Raw genomic sequence first — 18063 nt, forward strand, 5'->3', positions numbered from 1 at the left:
TGCAGCAGGTTACACAAAGGCATGCATTTGTCAAACTCACTGAAGTGTACCCTTAAAAAGAATGGATTTTACTCAATGTAAATTATATCTTAATATAATTATCTCAATGTAATTATATCTCAATATCAATAAATCATATCCAACTTAAATTAAAAGTAAAGAATTCACTTGTCATCTCCGGTGTAACCTACTCCAGGGAAAGTTAGTGGGGCTTTTGCTTGGTTTCTATAGTCTCTCTCCGGTACTCAACATTGGCACTGATCACACTGATTAATAATACCTCCATTCATTTCCCCAACCAGACACGAGAACCTTAGGAAAGAACTGTTTCTAGACATTGCTTAATCTCATTATAGAATGTAGTGCTTGAAAATGAGGTTCTCAACACAAGTTTTTATCCTATTGGTATTTCACTTTCCTTCTCCATTGCAATTACTCATTCATTCAGTAAATACATCCTTATTAAGCTTGAATTAAAGACCCAATTAAAAAGTGGTCCAGAATAACAGAGTTCCTACCCTCAGAGGTGTAACAGTCAAGCCTGAGAGAATATACATGATCATCAAACACACAACCCCAGCTTGCGATGAAGTTTATAAGTAGGGCAGGGAAAGAACAAGTTACATTAAATTGTTACACAGGGTCAGATTAGAAAAGACTTGGAATGTGGTATCTGAGCAGAGACCTACCTGCAAGGTAAGTGGAAGTCAGCTGAATGACAAGGGGGAAATGATGGGGACGATAGCCACGTGTTTCAAATGATAGAAACAGTGCTTTTGAAAGCACAGAGCACGGTGCATTTGAGGGGCTAAAAATTTATTCCAGCTGAAGATTTCAGTGAGGGATCTCAAGTAGAGAGAGATGAAGCTTGGAGTGGAAGTTACATGGGGTCTAGCAATGGGAAGACACTTGGACTGCAGGCTAAGGACATTTAGAAGTTCATAAAGTGTTTTAAATGGAGGAAAAAAGAAAATGATCAATTTGGCTTTCTCTCCATCACTCTAACTTCTGTCTGGAGAACTGACTGGCAGCCAGGAAGACAAGAAAGGGGAAGCAGTTGGTTGTTGCAAAAATTCAGGTTAGAAATAATAATTACTTCACTGAAACTTAGCCCAAAACAGGCAAACAAACAATGGTTTTTCCAGGTACCTAACAATCGCGCTTAAATGACCAAATAAAGTTTAGCTTTGCCACACAGACTAAGTTTTAAAACATGAAACAACGTGTAGGAATATAATAGTTAAGAAAACTATAAATCTGCAATGACCATGATCAAATCAAAGCTCTTGTTCAATCCTAAAGAATATGGACTTAAGGTCAGCTTCAGTCCCTCGCTTTCTCTCGTCTTCCACACTCTCCAGTTCTTCAGTTCTGTTTAAAGACCCTCAGAGCAGCTCTATATTCTCTCCTATCCTCTGCACATCTTCACTGCCACCACTGTGGGAGCTCCCTGCTGCTGCCATGTTTCTTGTCTGCCTCTTTAGTCCATCCTCCAAAATGCTGCCAATTACTCTGAAGTGAAAAAGGCAGAGAGCTTCCATAACCCAATCTACTTACAGACATTTAAGGGCTCCCCATTGACCCGATGACAAAAGCAAAATCTTTGTCATCCATGTTCACAATAGTCAGAAACTGGCCCAGCATTCCTTCCCCACTTCAGCTTTGTTATTCCCCCGGTTCACATGTGATACTCTGCCCCAAACACCTTTCTCGTCTTTTTCTACTCAGCAAGTTTTAATCAGAAACTCATTAACTCCATCATGAGATCTCTTCAGGCTATTCAAACTATCCTCCCTGCTCCCATGTCCAGGGTATGTCTATCTAGTGTCCTAATGCAATAGTTATCACCTGCTGATGTAGAAGGTGATGTGTTTTTCTTCCAAGCAAATTATTTGTGTTTGAGGGTGGGACCACTGCTTATTTCTATTTGTATTCCAGGCACCTAGTACAGTGCAGGTAAATTCATTCCTGCTAAACCAGCACTGTACATATCCACTATTTGCAACCTGTGGCCATGACCCAACAAAGTCAAGAGCACAAGCAAAGCAAACTCAGTATGCAAGCATAGAAGAGCAACACTCAAAGATTCAAAATATTAAAAAATAACTAAATTATCAGGTCCAGAGGATGTCAGCAGCTGATACTTTTAAGTGCTGGAGACACAATGCCTAGCTGTTCATGTCAACGCTTTGCTATCATAGCTAAGCATTGATTAATAGGTGTGATTTTTCCATATTGAAAGAGAGTATAGAGAGAGTACCAAACATGCAACCAATAACACGCTTGGTTCAAATAATACAAGAATTAATCCACATATTCTTTGAAAGTAACGACTATTATTCTTATTTTACAACTTTTTAAAGTGAGGCACAGATATTAAGTAACTTGCTTAGGACACACAGCTGGCAGAGGGCAGCGCTGAGATTTGTATAGAAGTTTGATGATTGCAAAGCCCGAAGTTTAACCATTGGACCATATGCAGGGTGATCCAGGGTGATACACTGCCTAGCTATAAGCTCCATGAAATCAGGGACTGTGTCTATCTTATTCATCCTTGTGTCTTTAAGGCCTATTAGAGAGTTTGGACAGGTTTCTAGGGATCCATAAATACTTGAAGTCATATACAATTTGTGTGTGTAAATATAATTTCTCTAGAAATAGAGTCAATAAAAAACAGATGACACAGTAAGAACTTACTGAAAATCAAGCACTGTTTTAGATGTTTGATCTCATTGTATCACAACTACAACCTCAACACAGAATACATATTGGGTACTCAATAAATGCTAGGCATTGTCCTAAAGGTCTGCAGGTATTCACATATTTATTTATTTATTATTTTTTGACAGATACAGAGAGAGAAAGACAGAGAGGGACAGATAGGGACAGACAGACAGACAGGAAGGGAGAGAAATGAAAAGTATCAATTCTTTGTTGTGGCACCTTAATTGTTCATTAACTACTTTCTCATATGTGCCTTGATGGGGGGTGGGGGGCCTACAACAGAGCAAGTGACCCCTTGCTCATGCCAGCGACCTTGGGCTTCAAGCCAGCGACCTTGTGTTTAAGCTGGTGAGCCCACACTCAAGCCAGATGAGCCCATGCTCAAGCCGGTGACCTCGGAGTTTTGAACCTGGGTCCTCTGCATTCTAGTGCAATGCTCTATCCATTGTGCAACCGCCTGGTCAGGCGGTATTAACACATTTAAATGTCATAACAAGTCTATGAGATAGTTATTATAATCACATACACTTCAAATAGGAGCACATTGGGCCAAAAGCTTAACTTGCCCAAATTCCTCATCCTCTGCCCTTCTTTTTGTGCATAGCTTAGCAGGATCACAAACCTCCCTATGTGACAATAAAACCTTCTCTCTGGCTTATATGCCATGAGTTGGTCATCCTCAAAGACCTTCATGTCTCCCCAAATGTTAAGACACACACACACACACACACACACACACAAATATGAACTCTTTATGCATTTTCCAGAAAACCGTCTTGATAAAACCAAACGTTTTCACAGCAATACAACATCAGAGGCTCTGAGCTAAGTCTCCCATGTGGAGAACATACTAGGCCACCCCATATTACATATAAGGTAGGAAGGACAGGCAGTAAGTAAGGCAGCTCTATTCTTTAAGGTGTACCCATAATGAATGGGCAAGACAGTGTTGAGTTCCAAAGGTGCTTACACAGCATCTGAATGTGTATAACTGTAGCTCCTGATACAGCAGGAGCCAGGTGCTGCTGGCTCTTACAGACATATTGTGACCTAGAAAAGTGCCCTCCCCAGGCAATACCCAGCCAACAGCAAGGGGATATAGCTTGGCCAGTGGCCTCCAGTTAAGGTTCAGGTCTTTACTTCCCCCTTAGTTGGGCACCCTGGGCAGTGAGCAACCAATGACCATAGGGAGCAGCCTGGTTACTGTCAGAGCCTAGAGACACAGTGCCTGGATTTGCATCTCCAGTTTTATCCCTTGTAGCTGTGTGACCTTAATCAACTTTTTAAAATTTCTGCTTCATTTTTCCATCTGAAAATGGGGAGAATATCAGTATGACTTGCACAGGGTTGTTTAAAGAATCTAAAAGAAAACAATGGTTATAAATGTCTTAGAATACTATGTAGTCCATATTAAGGATTTCATAAATATTACCATATATATATTATAAATATTCCTAAATAGTTTATTCACCTTTAAGAGTAAACCATACCCGAAGCATTTCTGTGTCTGTACATGAGGTGATTAATACCAAGAGGTACAAGTTCCCATGGGGAGAGGAAAAGAAGTGATTCTACAAGAATGCATCATTGTATACTCATTTGTTTTGTTTGCAGACACTGCTTAATGACCCCAAAGTATGATATATCACTTAAAATTATGCTTGCACTTCCAGGGAACTGAATTCTTTTTATGAAGGTGGCAAACATGTAAGTCAAGAACCACAAAATCACAATACCAACCAGAAGGCACACCATAGTCATGTTTGCAACATAGATTCTCACCTACCAGGTACCAGTATCTCCACCCATTCAGTAAATGGATAGATCATAACTGATCTATCCAGTGGTATCCTTTAGAAGCTCAAAAATAAGATGGCATTTTGAAATACAGTTCATTCTCCCTATACTTTATATTTTTAAGGCAAAATTCTCATTGTTCAAATCAGATGTTCGGGATTGGTTTACATAATTCCTAATAATTACACTACAAGAATAAGAAGTCAATTCTTCAACAATCAGATGGGCAACATCTTACATCATTACTATCCAGTGTTGGCGAGAGCGTGGCCAATACACGGTGCGGTGCGTACTGAGTAAGGCTCGTTTCAATATTTATCAAATTTAAATTGAATCTCCCTTGGAGCCAGCAATCCTCTCAGAATAAATATTCTGCAGATCCCTTGCAAAGATAATGGACACACATATCCAGGGCATCACTGTTTGTAATAGTAAGAAACTGGAAAATCCAAATGAGTATTCTGGAAAGATAGGCTGGCTACATTGAGTAGATACACTAAAAAAAGATTCTTCATATATTGAGATAAATATTTGAAAACTATTAAAGACAAATAAATTTCAGAACACTAGTCTGATATGAAGCATTGCTCACTTTTGTAAAAGAAAAGAAAAATTTCTGTGGTTAAACAAATAAAGTGACACAAACCCAACCAGCAATAGTGGTGACACATGGAGAGGAACTGGGAATGGATTCACTTTTATATTTTATTAAACTTTTCACGTTGTTTTATGAGCAAGTAGTACTTCCAGAATTCATAGAAACCACAAGAATTAAAAAACAAACAAACAAAAAACGGGGAACTCAAACATAAAGGTATTATTTATACGCAGGCATTAAGAAAAACCTTAGCAACCCCCAAAGTCTATTTGTGCTATCTTATAATCAGAATTGCAGAATGAAATGTTTAGGAGATGTGAGCAGACACACTTTAGTAAAAGGGTTCCACTACCTTCATAAAGCATGTTGCGAAAATTTCGTGTTTGTAGACCTAGAAATGGAGGTTAGGAGGAATGGGAGAAGAGAATCAAAGGCTCTCAATTTCCACTCCATTTGGAAAAGTAAAAAATGAGTAGTTACTCCTAAGGGGCACTCCCCTCTACTCCCCCCCCACCCCAATCAATGCTACCAGCAAGAAGCCCAACCCTACACATGGCCTCCGACTTCAAAGACACAATATAAAGACTGATGGCGGTGCACAGAAGAGGAAAACAGAAGTGTGGTGAAAAGGTGGGGTCAGTGGGATTATTATTGAAAAATGGTGACAGCTGGAGGGGAAGAACATTTTATTGATGAGGAAATGCTTGTGCAGAGAGCTAAGGATCATATGAAAGGAATGGAAAATCGGGAAGAAATAACAAAACCAAAGCAGGGCTGTTGCTATCAGTGAGATGCTTAGTTTGCAGGGTCTTCCAAGAAGCTGCGGTCCCCGCCCGCATCTGAAAGCTGGCTGGAGGCTGCACGCGGGACAGCGGGAGAGGGGCCTCTGATGGCTTTGAGCAAACCTCAGAAGCACAAGGCATTAGGTACGAAGCGCCTATGACACTCAAAGCAAAGGTTTTATCACGTGCTAGCTTATCCCGTTAGACATGGAATGATGATTGCTTAACGAGCACATTGTTTAAACAAGCTTGCAAAGGACATTTCTTCCCAAAGGAGGCTAAACAGTTTAAATAGTTAAATATATATACACAAGTCCAAACCTGTAGGTAAATATACATTTATGCATATGTAGGTAAACATATGTATTTATGTACATGTAGGTAAAATATATACATATACACACATACATAGTTTTTCCTATAATCTCCCCAGCAGGGGCTCTGGAAGATACCGTTCTCACTCCCAAGATATCTCCAGAGAACCGACAGAAGCTGAGATCCGAGCCAAAGCCTCGGGGTGGTGCTCCAAGACCAAGCCCCTCCCCACAAACGTCCACTGTCCACAGGAATCCAGACTCCCTAGCCTTGCCCCAGGCCACAAGAACTCCACTGAAGCCCCCAGAGACCTCGCAGCCACATGGCCCCGTGACAGACACTAAAGCTCTCTCTCTCCCAGACGAATCCAACTTTTCTTTCACTCGCCCCGCGCGTGCCCCCCGCTGCCACGCCTCCAGCCTTTTCTTCTCCCCGCTCCGTGGGCACTGGGAGGCCTCGGGGTATCTGCTTTCAACCCGCCTGGCCTAGGGGGCCCCGGGCTCGGCCCCTCCCGGGCTGCGCCCCTCCTCCCGCCGCCCGAGGGGCTCGGGGGCTCGCGGAGGGAGGAGACGCGGCCTCAGCCCAGAGCCGGGCGCGGGCTGAACTCACCTGCGCGGAGCGGCTCGGGGAGCTCCCGCGTCGCAGTCAGCGGCGCCGCGGCCGCCGCATCTCCCGCCACAGGTCCCCCACCCACCCCGCAGCCGCGTCCGGGGCCGCGCTACTCCCAGCCCGGGAAGTTGGCCGCAGGCGCCGAAGCGGGGGCGGGGAGGGGCTGGGGGAGGAGGAGAGGGCGCGCGACGCGGCGATTGTTGTTGTTTGTGTGTTTGTGGCTCCCGATCTCTAGCGGAGACCTGAGGCCATATGCTGGGAGGATATTAGCTTTGCTCGATGGCGACAAGACAGCGGCCTGACTCTCACAGTCCGATCGATTTACTGAACAAACTGAAACGTGGGTGGGGACGTTAAACAGTAACCAGGAGGCTTGGTGAGAACTGTTCCCAGGGCCCGGCGGCCGGCGGGCGGGCAGGCAAGCCCCAGCCCAGGCCTCCGCCACCGCGCGGCGCTCGGGCCACAGGTGCCACGCGCCACGTGCCCAGTGTCCACGGCCGGGACGAGGCGCGCGGCGGCTCGACCATTGGGGGCGGAAGTTACCGCTTCCGCACGCGGAGAGCCCCGGCAGGTGCCGCCCGCGATCCGAGGCCCAGAGCGGCCCCCGGAGCGCCGGCCCCGTCCCCTCCCCCGCCCGGTTTCGGTGTCAACCCTGGGGCAGCGCGTGCCGGCCCGGGGAAGCCTGCAGACCCCAGAAAGCACGAAAAATTCCGAGCCAATGAGATTTAGGAAAGAGCCGGAAGTGTTATGAGAGGGAATTAAACAGGTTCCTAGGGACAGCTCTGCGGCCACAGCAGGGGAGGCCGTCAAGGTTTCATTAAGCTGCACCTGAGCCGCTGGGGTTCACCTCTGCCCTGACGCTTGGGACCACCCGGCCCGGCCCGAGTTCCGGAAGAAGAGGACGAGGAGTTGGACTTCCCCGGCCAACGCAGCCACCTGTGGCTGCGGTCATTAAGCACCTCTTTAAATATGCACGGCCGAGAAGCTTCCTCCCTCCCTCCCCTACCGGAGGCACCTGCCCGAGCTCTTTCCCCTTCCAGAAATGATGCTCAGACTCTTCGAGATGCGCTGGCCACCAGGCTCAGGCTTTTGTTAACCAAGCAATACAGCCAGAAGCTGTGGCGCTTAAAAACATCTCAAAAATTTAACTTCGTGGTTTCAGGAATGAATGACTTAAGGTCAAACAAGTAATTATCCTCATGAGATAAATAGTTACTTAATCCGTGAGGTTTTTCTTTTCCGACCAGGGGGTTGGCGGTTATTCTAAGACTGTAATGACAACGCCAAGGACATCAAAGGGCTAGGTATTTTTTTTCCCCCGCTTTTCCTTTTAGATTGAGTTTACTAAACTTTGTTTCCTCGTTCTGAATCTCTTGCTGAAAGGCTTTAAAAAAAAAAAAAAAAAAAAAGTAAGTAGTAGGTTGTTTTAGAAATCAAAACAAAAGGGAGAAATCATATACCATTTTCTTTAAATCGATTTTCTTGAACAAAACACAGTCTTTGAGTCCCCGTTGCCCACGTGCTCTGCAAACCATGTCACTCAAAGCGGCCTCCGTCCCCGTTGGAAACCGTCCAGAGGAAGCTGAGGGGAGAAAGTAACAATTAACGGGTCATGTTTATTATGCAAATCTTTCACAGGTGTGTTGTGTATAGATCACCTGTGGACAGTCTCTTTAAAAATATTTCCGGAGATGGGGATAGTGAAGGCTGTCTTATTGTATGCCAAAATGTTAAGTGTCTAAGTTCCACAAAACGCTGAAAGTCTGAAGACAGAAATTCTCTGTCCCCCATTCACGGAAGCTTTAATGCCACCGGACATTTGTCGTTTCCACCAGAGAAGCCATATTTTAGTTCAAGAGTTTGGTTCAGTGTGTGAATTCGCGCTGTCTGTGGGTTTGGCAATCAAACTCAATATCGATGTGTGGTGGATTCGCTGATCTACAAGTAAATGATCATCACATGTTCTGTGTTCAAAATTATTTTGACACCATATGTGGAAGTTTTGCCAGAGAATTTTATCACCATAAGGACTTCACTAATTAATGACAGCAGTACTTTCAAAGAAGTATATCCCTCCTTATTATCTGCGGGAAGCACTGCCTTTGTCTAATTTAGAAAACTCTCTAAGAGTTTATGGAACAGTGCCAATCCTCCCGCGTCCTCAGTCCAAAGGGAGTGGTTTCAGATGACCGGATAAATAAACAAATAAGCGACATTACGAGGAAATGGCTGGGCTCCCCGCTAGGCAGTTCTTACTGAATCAAGCAATGCCAATTGACCAAGCTTTAGAACATCACATATTCTTCCTGAAACTAGTTTATGATGATTCTTCATGGCATGGGTTTATGATGCTGAAAATGAAAAATGTGCTCTATGGAGAGTTGTCGCTGATGCCTGGGGGGGGGGGGGGTGGAGTGGGGGTCGGAGCACTACCAGAAAGAAACAGATAAGGATAATTTTTTTTTTTTTTTTTTTTTTTTAGGAAAAGGTTCTCAGGTGTGAAGTTTTGTTTCAATGGTCAATGCTTAGGAAAAAATTATAAGCCTATTGTCACATCTGATCTTTTAACCTAAACAAAATTCGGCGTCAAAAAACGCTCTACTTCACTTTCCTGTTAAATGTCTTATTTAGCCTAGATTTTTCTGCGCCTTTATCTTTTTTGACACCGTATTTTCTCCGTCTTAGCGCCACCACATCGTCTAGATGAGGGCTCTGGGTTTTCCCACCAGGGGTTCTGATACCACTCATTAAAAGCAGGGGCTCCAGGCAGAGCTCTCGGGTAGGGAAGCGCCCCAAACTCCCCCGGGAGGGAAAAGGTCTTCCAGATACTAGCGCCCAAAGATCCTAATTCCCAGGTCGCCCTGTACATAAAACCGTCCCAAGACGCGAGCGGGCAGTGCCCTCCTCCTGCTGCGACGCGCCACCTCTGCCGACCCGGTTAAGCCCGAGACCCTCGGCGTCGCGGTCGCACCCAGGGGGTCCAGCCACCGCTGGGTCCCGGCACAATTCCTGGGGACTGCCGCCCACCCTCACGCACCTTTACACGCAGGAGAAGATGCAGGGGGAACGGGAAGAGACTCATACAGTTCTCCACCTGCCGGTACTTTCTGTATTTGGGTAAAGCCCAGTGACCCCTTCCGAGCCACTCGCTTGTAAATGACCTCAGGCAGGAAGCGGCCTCGGCCACGCAGGTGGAATGAAGAGTCTGGAGACGCACTAAGTGCGTCCTCAACTCCACCGCTGGTCCTGTGTGTGGCCCTGGGGGCAGAGCCGAGGGTAAAGCAGCCTCCGCCAGAATTTCAGCAACTCCCTGGAGGCCACTGAATGTTTTAAGCCTCAGAAAGGAAGGCCCGGGATTGCAGCCGCGGGGACTGGGCTGGCGGAAAGGCAGGGTAGGGCGGGGGCGGGGGCGACAACAGCCAGAAGCCACCCAGACCCCGGGTCAGGGGCCTTTCTCTCCCGCGACGCCCCCGTCTCTTTCAGATGTAGCAGTCCTTTGGATCCTTAGCCCACCCCAAAGCGGGGACACAGACTGCCAGACTATGGAGCAGGCTCCGGCCCTGGGAGAGGGGGCACCGGGTCGCTGCACCTTCTCCGACCGTGCGACCCCGCGCAGGGCCTCCGGCGAGGTCTGGCCCCCATCCTCGGTACCCCGTCCGCTATTTGATATATAGAACTTGTCACGGGACATCCCTCTTTAATACACCGAATTTTACATGGTAAAATCAGTAGAACAGACAGACTGAATACGGAGGGTGGACTGACTAGTGTCCCTCCAGCACCCACACCGGGACATCCCCCAAAAAGCAAAGTCCAGACCGTTGCCTGGCCTCTCCAGGGAGTCCGGCCCTTAAACACTTGTGAGAAGCCGCAGGCACACGGCCTCCAGGACGGGGCACCCTGCTTAGCCACACACTGACACCAGCAAACATGAGTATTTTATGCTCAAGTCAGATCAGGAGCACCCTGAGTAAGCCCATATGAATAAGGCCACAGGAATGTCCCCAGACTACATAATCTCATAATATAAATGTAAAGCCAAGACTTCATATTGAGCGTCTAAATTGAAACTGCTTTGCATATGTTATGCATCTGGCTGAGACTGTGAAAATCGAACATTCAATAATTCTCAATGTCAACGTGAGGTTCCTGTGCCAAAAAAGCAAGCTGCTGGGCTGGCTCTCTTTTCCCCAACCCCCTCTCTTTGTAGATTTCCTGCTGAAGTATTGATTGCCAAGGTCTCTGCAAGATTTGCAAACTTTTACAGTCATTTATGGTGTATGCAATAAAAAAAGAGGCGATACGAGCATGCTAGTTCAAGGTGTAATGCAAAGATGTATTCGGTGCCCTTGGCAACTATCAGTGGGACCTGTTTGTCTTTGCAGAACACGCCCTTCTCTGCAATGAACCCCTCAGTAACAAAGATTGACCCTTTACACTTCCAGGGCTTTGGCCCCTCAAGGGGGAGGCACACGTGTCCAAACCAGAAAATTTGGTTATTTCAACGTCATTTCAAACCAGGAGGAAAAAAAAAAAATACTAATCAAAACTGTGAAGCAAAAAAAAAAAATTTCCTTTTGTTTTAAATTTTCCTACTTCTCTACTATTGCCTGTCATAAAGGGGAAAAAAATAGGAAATCGATTTCTAGGTTATAGTGTAATCTCTAACTGCCCCTTACATAACACTGCAGCACCTTCCCACTGTGAGAAAATAAAAGTATTGAGATTATACAGGGACAGCATACCATGTTAGAGTTAGTGGGCCCACAGGGGGAAAAAACTGAATGTTTTATATAAAAACACTTGGCTAGATAAGTACAGATTTGTTGCTAGATTTTAGTTTTACAATTTCTCAATAAGGAAAATAAATACGCAAGAGGGCTGTTGTTTTATTCTGTAATTGTAGACAGAACCGAAAAGCCTTATTAGAAACCCTATACTTCTTTACCAGTTTTACCAGTTCCTTTTAAGGCTATGTGTAGGAGATTGAGGGGTGAGAAAGAGAAAGAGACTCATTTCCAAAATTTCTTACTTTGAACCAAATCGGTTTTCTCATCTAGTGCTGCAAATAAGAACAGCTGACGCGTAGCTTCGAAAGGTATTCAGAATCCTACACCTGCCATCTAGTGGTCGTAAGAGAAAATGCTGGTTTTGGACATCCTGGAAAGACTCCATCTCTAGCTGTTTTCATATTTATAAATCAGGACAAGTCTAAGAGATGAAAAAAAAAAAACTATCTTTAAAGCTAAAGGAAATAAAATAAACAATCGTTTCAGGAATTTCATAACATAATCATTCAATTGCACCCCAATTCCCTTTGTTTTTAGTAATAATTAAGGTTATTGAGCTTTGCTGAGATAATCAGTATATTATCATACTCATTTATCTTCTGCGTATCTTCTTCACATAAATTTTATGGTGTTTGTTTTTTTCAGGGATTACTATCCTTTTTAGATCCAGTCAATATTCATATTTTAAAAATTCAAAAGGAAGCTATTAAGTATCCCCTTCTTTATTGGACTCTTAAAGTATCCACAAAAGCTAATCCACTTTGCAAGACAGAGAGAAAGAGAGAGAAGAAAGAATGAATAAAAGAAAGAACAAAAGAAAGAATGGAAGGAAGGAAGGAAAGAAGGAGAAGGAAAGAAAGAAAGAAAGAGAAAAATGGAGTTGATTATACACTTGTTTCTGATGCCTTGTTACAAATATTATAAATATAATATTCCTTCAAAAACTGACTTCATCAATTATCAAAACAGAAGTAGGTTAAAATCTATTTGGTTATGGCAACATAAACTGTATTCCCTTGAGGTTTACATTATAAAATAGTCAGCATATATACAAGGTTTGCTGAATGAAACAGTCATTAAAAGGTCATGACCATATTTTAATGATATCTGACTTTTTGGGAGGAAGTGATTACAATGCACCAGACACTGTTTCATGGGCTTTTAATCAGTTAACATATTGAGTAATTACAACATCCCTAAAAGATTTGTATTATTAATACCACTTTAGGCCTGACCTGTGGTGGCGCAGTGGATAAAGCGTCAACCTGGAAACGCTGAGGTTGCTGGTTCAAAACCCTGGGCTTGCCTGGTCAAGGCACATATGGGAGTTGATGCTTCCTGCTCCTCCCCCCCCCTATAATGAATAAATAAAATCTTTAATAAAAAAAATACCACTTTATAAGTGAGGAAGCCGACGATCAAAATTATGAAGCTAGTAAGGGCAAAGAGGGAAAAAGAGGCCATCATCATGGGCTAAAACAAATATGGGATACATCCACAAGAAACATTTGTTCTAATATTTGAATTTGGTCTGGAAAACATCAGACATCCATATGAAAAGAATAAAAATCAGTAATTACCACTCACTGTAAAAAATCAAGTACCAAGAAAAGTATATGATCATAAGTAAATGACATTCATTGACCTTATCTGTTCAGTGCAGTTTTGGACAGATATCATGTAAACCTTTAACAGAGATTTGTCCTAGAGTCTATGCCCATTTTTACTTTAATTTCAAGTTATGGAGTTACCAATGCTAAGTCAGTCCTTGAAAAGCACTCTAACATACTCTCAAACTTTTATCCCTGAATTGAACTGTCCCTATACAAAACGTATATACATTCTGAATGTAGTTTTCTCTTCTCTAATTATGCAAAGTATTCTCCTGTTTTCAAGATAGCTACTTTAAAAATATGAGCTGGTGTAAGAGTCCAGAATCTGAAATCATCATAATTAAGCATATTCAAATTTTCTCCATACTGCTATAACATGAGTACCAGCTTTCCCTGTTAGAAATATCTTGATAATTTTAGAAACTATAGGGAAATGATCGGTCTTTGACCCAAGATAATATGTGTTTTGTTTTGTTTTGAATCCATAACACTTGAAATATTAATTATTAAGTAGCACTGTATTATGTACATATGAATTTAAGAGCAGTGAATGCTTTCAAAAGCTGACAGCAGCTGGTTCAGGATTCCTGCCATGGTTTATTCCTCACAAGTGATGCCTCTCGTCCCGTCTTCCTGATCTCGCACATACCTGCAATCAAGATCAGACGTCAGAGAAAAGCTCTGGACTACAGAGCCAGGCCCTTTGTATCTCCCTGGTGTATCCGTGCAGATCTAAGTGCACCTCCCTCTCAGGAAGAAATACTGCTGCTCTCACAGGAAGAGGAGATTCAACTCCCATTTAAGGTTAATCCCTCCACCTGTGTTCTTGATCCTACCCTTCCTGCTTAGGCCTGGCCTTGTTCTATCAATTATTTCTTTTTCTTGTATCTTCAAACTCTCCCTCTCCAATGGCCCCTTTGCTGTAGGCTATGAGCAGGTTCAAGTCCTACCAATAAACTAAAAAAGAAAGAGAAAAATTTGTTTTCAAAGAAACAGAATTATCTCTCTCTACTCCATCTTCTTTTAGTATTACCTTATTTTTATTTATTCACCCATTTATTTGTTTGTTCATTAATTCATTCATTTATGTCCTTTGTAACCAAAAATCACTAGCCAGGGTGATACTATTTTTTTTTAGCAACCCCTTCTATTCACTGCTCCGCCCTCACACACTGAAACCAGGCTTTCCTTGACTCCACTCTGCAGACTCTGCTCTTTGGAAAGGCCAGTGGCCTCCTGCTTGCTAATCCAACCAGTATATGTCCAGTCATTTTATCAAGTTCACCAGAGTCTATGTCTAACCATCTTCAACATCACTTCATCTGAAGTCCTTTGCAGCAACCTTCTAGAAGAGTGGTAGTCAACCTGGTTCCTACCACCCACTAGTGGGCATTCCAGCTTTCATGGTGGGCAGTAGCGGAGCAACCAAAGTATAAATAAAAAGATAAATGTAACTATAGTAAGTTGTTTTATAAAGATTTATTCTGCCAAACTTAGCGAAAATCCGACATAAAGTACTTGGTAAATAATTATTATATGCTTTAACTTGCTGTAACTCTGCTTTATAAATTTTATAAAGTAAAGTTACTTCCCTACTTTATAAATCACCATTACTGTGGAACTGGTGGGCGGTTAGGAAATTTTACTACTAAAGAGATACAAAAGTGGGCGGTAGGTATAAAAAGGTTGACTACCCCTGTTCTAGAACAATAAATATTTACTAAGATTTTTCTCTTAGACTTTTTTCTCCTCCCTCCAGGGGTCCCCAAACTTTTTACACAGGGAGCCAGTTCACTGTCCCTCAGACTGTTGGAGGGCCGCCACATACAGTGCTCCTCTCACTGACCACCAATAAAAGAGGTGCCCCTTCCAGAAGTGTGGCGGGGGGCCGGATAAATGGCCTCAGGGGGCTGCATGCAGCCCGCGGGCTGTAGTTTGGGGATGCCTGCAAACAGTCTGCCTGGGTGATTTCAGGCATTCTAACAATTTTTCCTATCACAACTTAGGCTGTTGCTTCCTTAAATCATATTCAAACCCAGAACTTTCTCCTAAGTAATGAAACTATAGGAGCTTTGGAGGGCCAGCCGCCTTCTAAACATTGTCTCTTTTCATGTGCACTTTAAACTCGGCATTTCCAAGTATCCTAGGTTACCTTCCTCCCAAACTTCCCCTTCTTTCTGGATTAATGGCACCATCATTCACCCAGTTGCCTAAGCCAGCAACACAGGCACCATTAGCAGTTCCCAATTTCTGTTAGCCTGAGCTAGTATCTCAGTTCACTTTGTCCCATGGATTCAAGTAAACACTTTATTTTTCTCTATCATAAACAAAAATCTGCAGGTAAGTAGTTCTCAGCTGGCATGGCAGCTAAACAATGCAATCTGGGCTCAAACTCTTTCTCTCTTCCTGTCCCTCCATCCCCAGTGTGGGATCTCCGTCCTCTTGGTTTACAGTGTGCTCCCTTCATTTTATCTGCATTCCAGGCAGGGGGGAGAAGGAAGAGCAAAGGGCCAAAGGATTGTGCCAACAATCGGAGCGGCCTCCCAGACTGCTTCACTTCCTAACATCTACCAACTACTCGTGCTTATGCCTCGTTGGCCAGAACTGGATCACCAAGATATCGTTTCCATCTACACACTCCAAGAAGGTATCTTTGGTAGCCAGATGGCCAAGCAACATATAGTTGGGATTTTGTTAATAAGTATGTATTCATAAATTGGATTGCACTATATAACGAGCTGCCTCAGAACTTTGTAGTGTAGAACAACAATCATTATGTCTCATGGTTTCTTGCAGGTAGGCAGTTCTGAGAAGGGTCGGCTGAGGCTGGATGATCTGTTGGGGTTACCTGTTCATATCTAGGAACTCAGCTGAGATGGCTAGGCATCTGGCTCTCACCATGTGGCTTCTTACCCTTCGGGAGATGAGAAGTTCTTCTCACGGTGGTTTCAGGATCCCCGGATGTAAGAGAAGGCAAGTCCCAATGCGTTAACAATTTTTAAGTATTTGTTTATATGTTTGTTAATGTTCCATCACAGTCAAAATTCACATGGCCAAGCCAAGATTCAAAGGAGGGGAGGGGGCAGAGAGAAATTATACTTCCTGATGGGAGGATGGAACAGTTACAATGCTTACAGGGATTGGAAGTACTTATGGCCATGTTTTTCCAATTTACTAGAGTAAGAAAGTACAAGAGAATAGGTATTGGGTTGGCAATAGTAGTGACACCCTCACCTCTTATATTTTAACCCCATTTAACCTGTCAGTGTCTTATTTAATAACACTTTTTAAAAAACTTTGTACACTCCATACATTCCCTTAACTTTCTAGCTCCCTGGTTCCAGTTCTTAATTAACTTTCACAATGATGATTGTTAAACTTTCTTGGATTTGGGTCACTTTGACAATCTCATAGAAATTGTGGTCTGTTATGGACTGTGTCCCCTCCAAATTTATATGTTGAATCCCTAACCCCCCGCATGGCTACACTTGGAGATGGAACCTCTAGGGATGTAACTAAGAGTAAAAGAGGTCATGAGGGTGGATCTCTGATCCAATAGGATTAGTGTCCTTATGAGAAGAGGCACAAAAGGATTTTTTTTTCCTCTCTCTCCATGTGCACTCACTAAGAAAATGCCATGTGAGGATACAGCAAGAAGGCAGCTATCTAACAGGCAAGGAAGGGAGCTCTCACCAGAAACAGTTTGTCAAGACCTTGATCATAGACATCTAACCTCCAGAACTGTGAAAAAATAATATCCTGTTCTTTAAGCCACACAGTCTGTGGATTTTGTTATAGCAGCCCTAGCTGACTAGGACACAGTCTTTCGCTCACAGAAGAAGTAAGCATTTGCACAACACACAGAACTGTATATGTAATGTCAGAGTGACTTTGCACACCTAGAATGCCACCTACGAACTTAAAGGCATTCATGAATCCCAGGTTACAAATCCGTGTTCCCCAGCAACAACCAAGGTAGCTTCCAAAAACAAGATTTACTTACATGTCTTAATGAGTCTTTCCTGGTAGCTTTCCCCCCAAGCCTATGCCAACAGAATCAGTCAGCTCTTCCCTCTCTGCTACCTCTATTTTCAAAACTATGTTAATTTATTTTAACAATAAAAGATTTTACTCTAACAAGATGTGTGTTTGATAGTGGGTTATGAAATTTTGACATTTTTACTAAGATTTATATGTCAGTGACCATTATTAGCGTTCATGGTTTATACCTGAGATAAAAGGCACCAGAACATAAAATAATAAACCACTAAAGGGTGTACTTTCTGATGAAAATATGTTATATACACATACATATATATATAATATATATAACATATACTAAAGGTAACATGAAACTATTACACAGCTAGTGCCTTCATATGAAAGTATCTCTCTCTCTCTCTCTCTCTCTCTCTCTCTTACATACACCCTATATTTGGAACATTTAGAATGTCGGAAAAGAAGAGACAGAAAATCCCATGCCAAGGAAAAAGCAGATGCATTACCAGAACTTAAATATTGTGGCAGGCCTTCTGAACAGTAAAAGGACTAATTATATGTCCAAAACAAATAAAAATTCATCCAAAAATGTCACCTGTGTATTATATATGTATATTTACAAAGATCTTGCAGCATACATCCCTTTGACTACACTGGGATTCATTCATGTTCTATTTCTCCCTTGGAGAATGGTTTATAGGTTAGTTAATGTAAGGGTATTTTCTGCCTTGGAAGAAAGAAAAACGTAGCCACTAAGTGTGGATGAACAAAAGCTTTATTTAGAGCGCATCCCGGGCCAGGTTCACTGGTCCACAAGACAGGGGCCAGGGAAGTCG

General features: G+C 43.1%; 1 protein-coding gene and 1 pseudogene across 1 annotated transcript in view; both read right to left on the bottom strand.

Annotated features, from left to right (window-relative positions):
• Positions 1-7125, bottom strand: part of HNF4G (hepatocyte nuclear factor 4 gamma) — a 106587-nt gene extending 99462 nt beyond the window's left edge. Inside the window, exon 1 of the mRNA XM_066378858.1 lies at positions 6826-7125. The gene's annotated coding sequence lies outside the window, so the exon portion shown is untranslated. The remainder of the gene's footprint in view (positions 1-6825) is intronic.
• The window catches only part of LOC136398530 (leucine-rich repeat-containing protein 31-like), a 66717-nt pseudogene that overhangs the window by 35955 nt on the left and 12699 nt on the right, over positions 1-18063 (bottom strand).

Source organism: Saccopteryx leptura, chromosome 3 (assembly GCF_036850995.1).
Source record: "Saccopteryx leptura isolate mSacLep1 chromosome 3, mSacLep1_pri_phased_curated, whole genome shotgun sequence".
Classification (NCBI taxonomy): domain Eukaryota; kingdom Metazoa; phylum Chordata; class Mammalia; order Chiroptera; family Emballonuridae; genus Saccopteryx; species Saccopteryx leptura.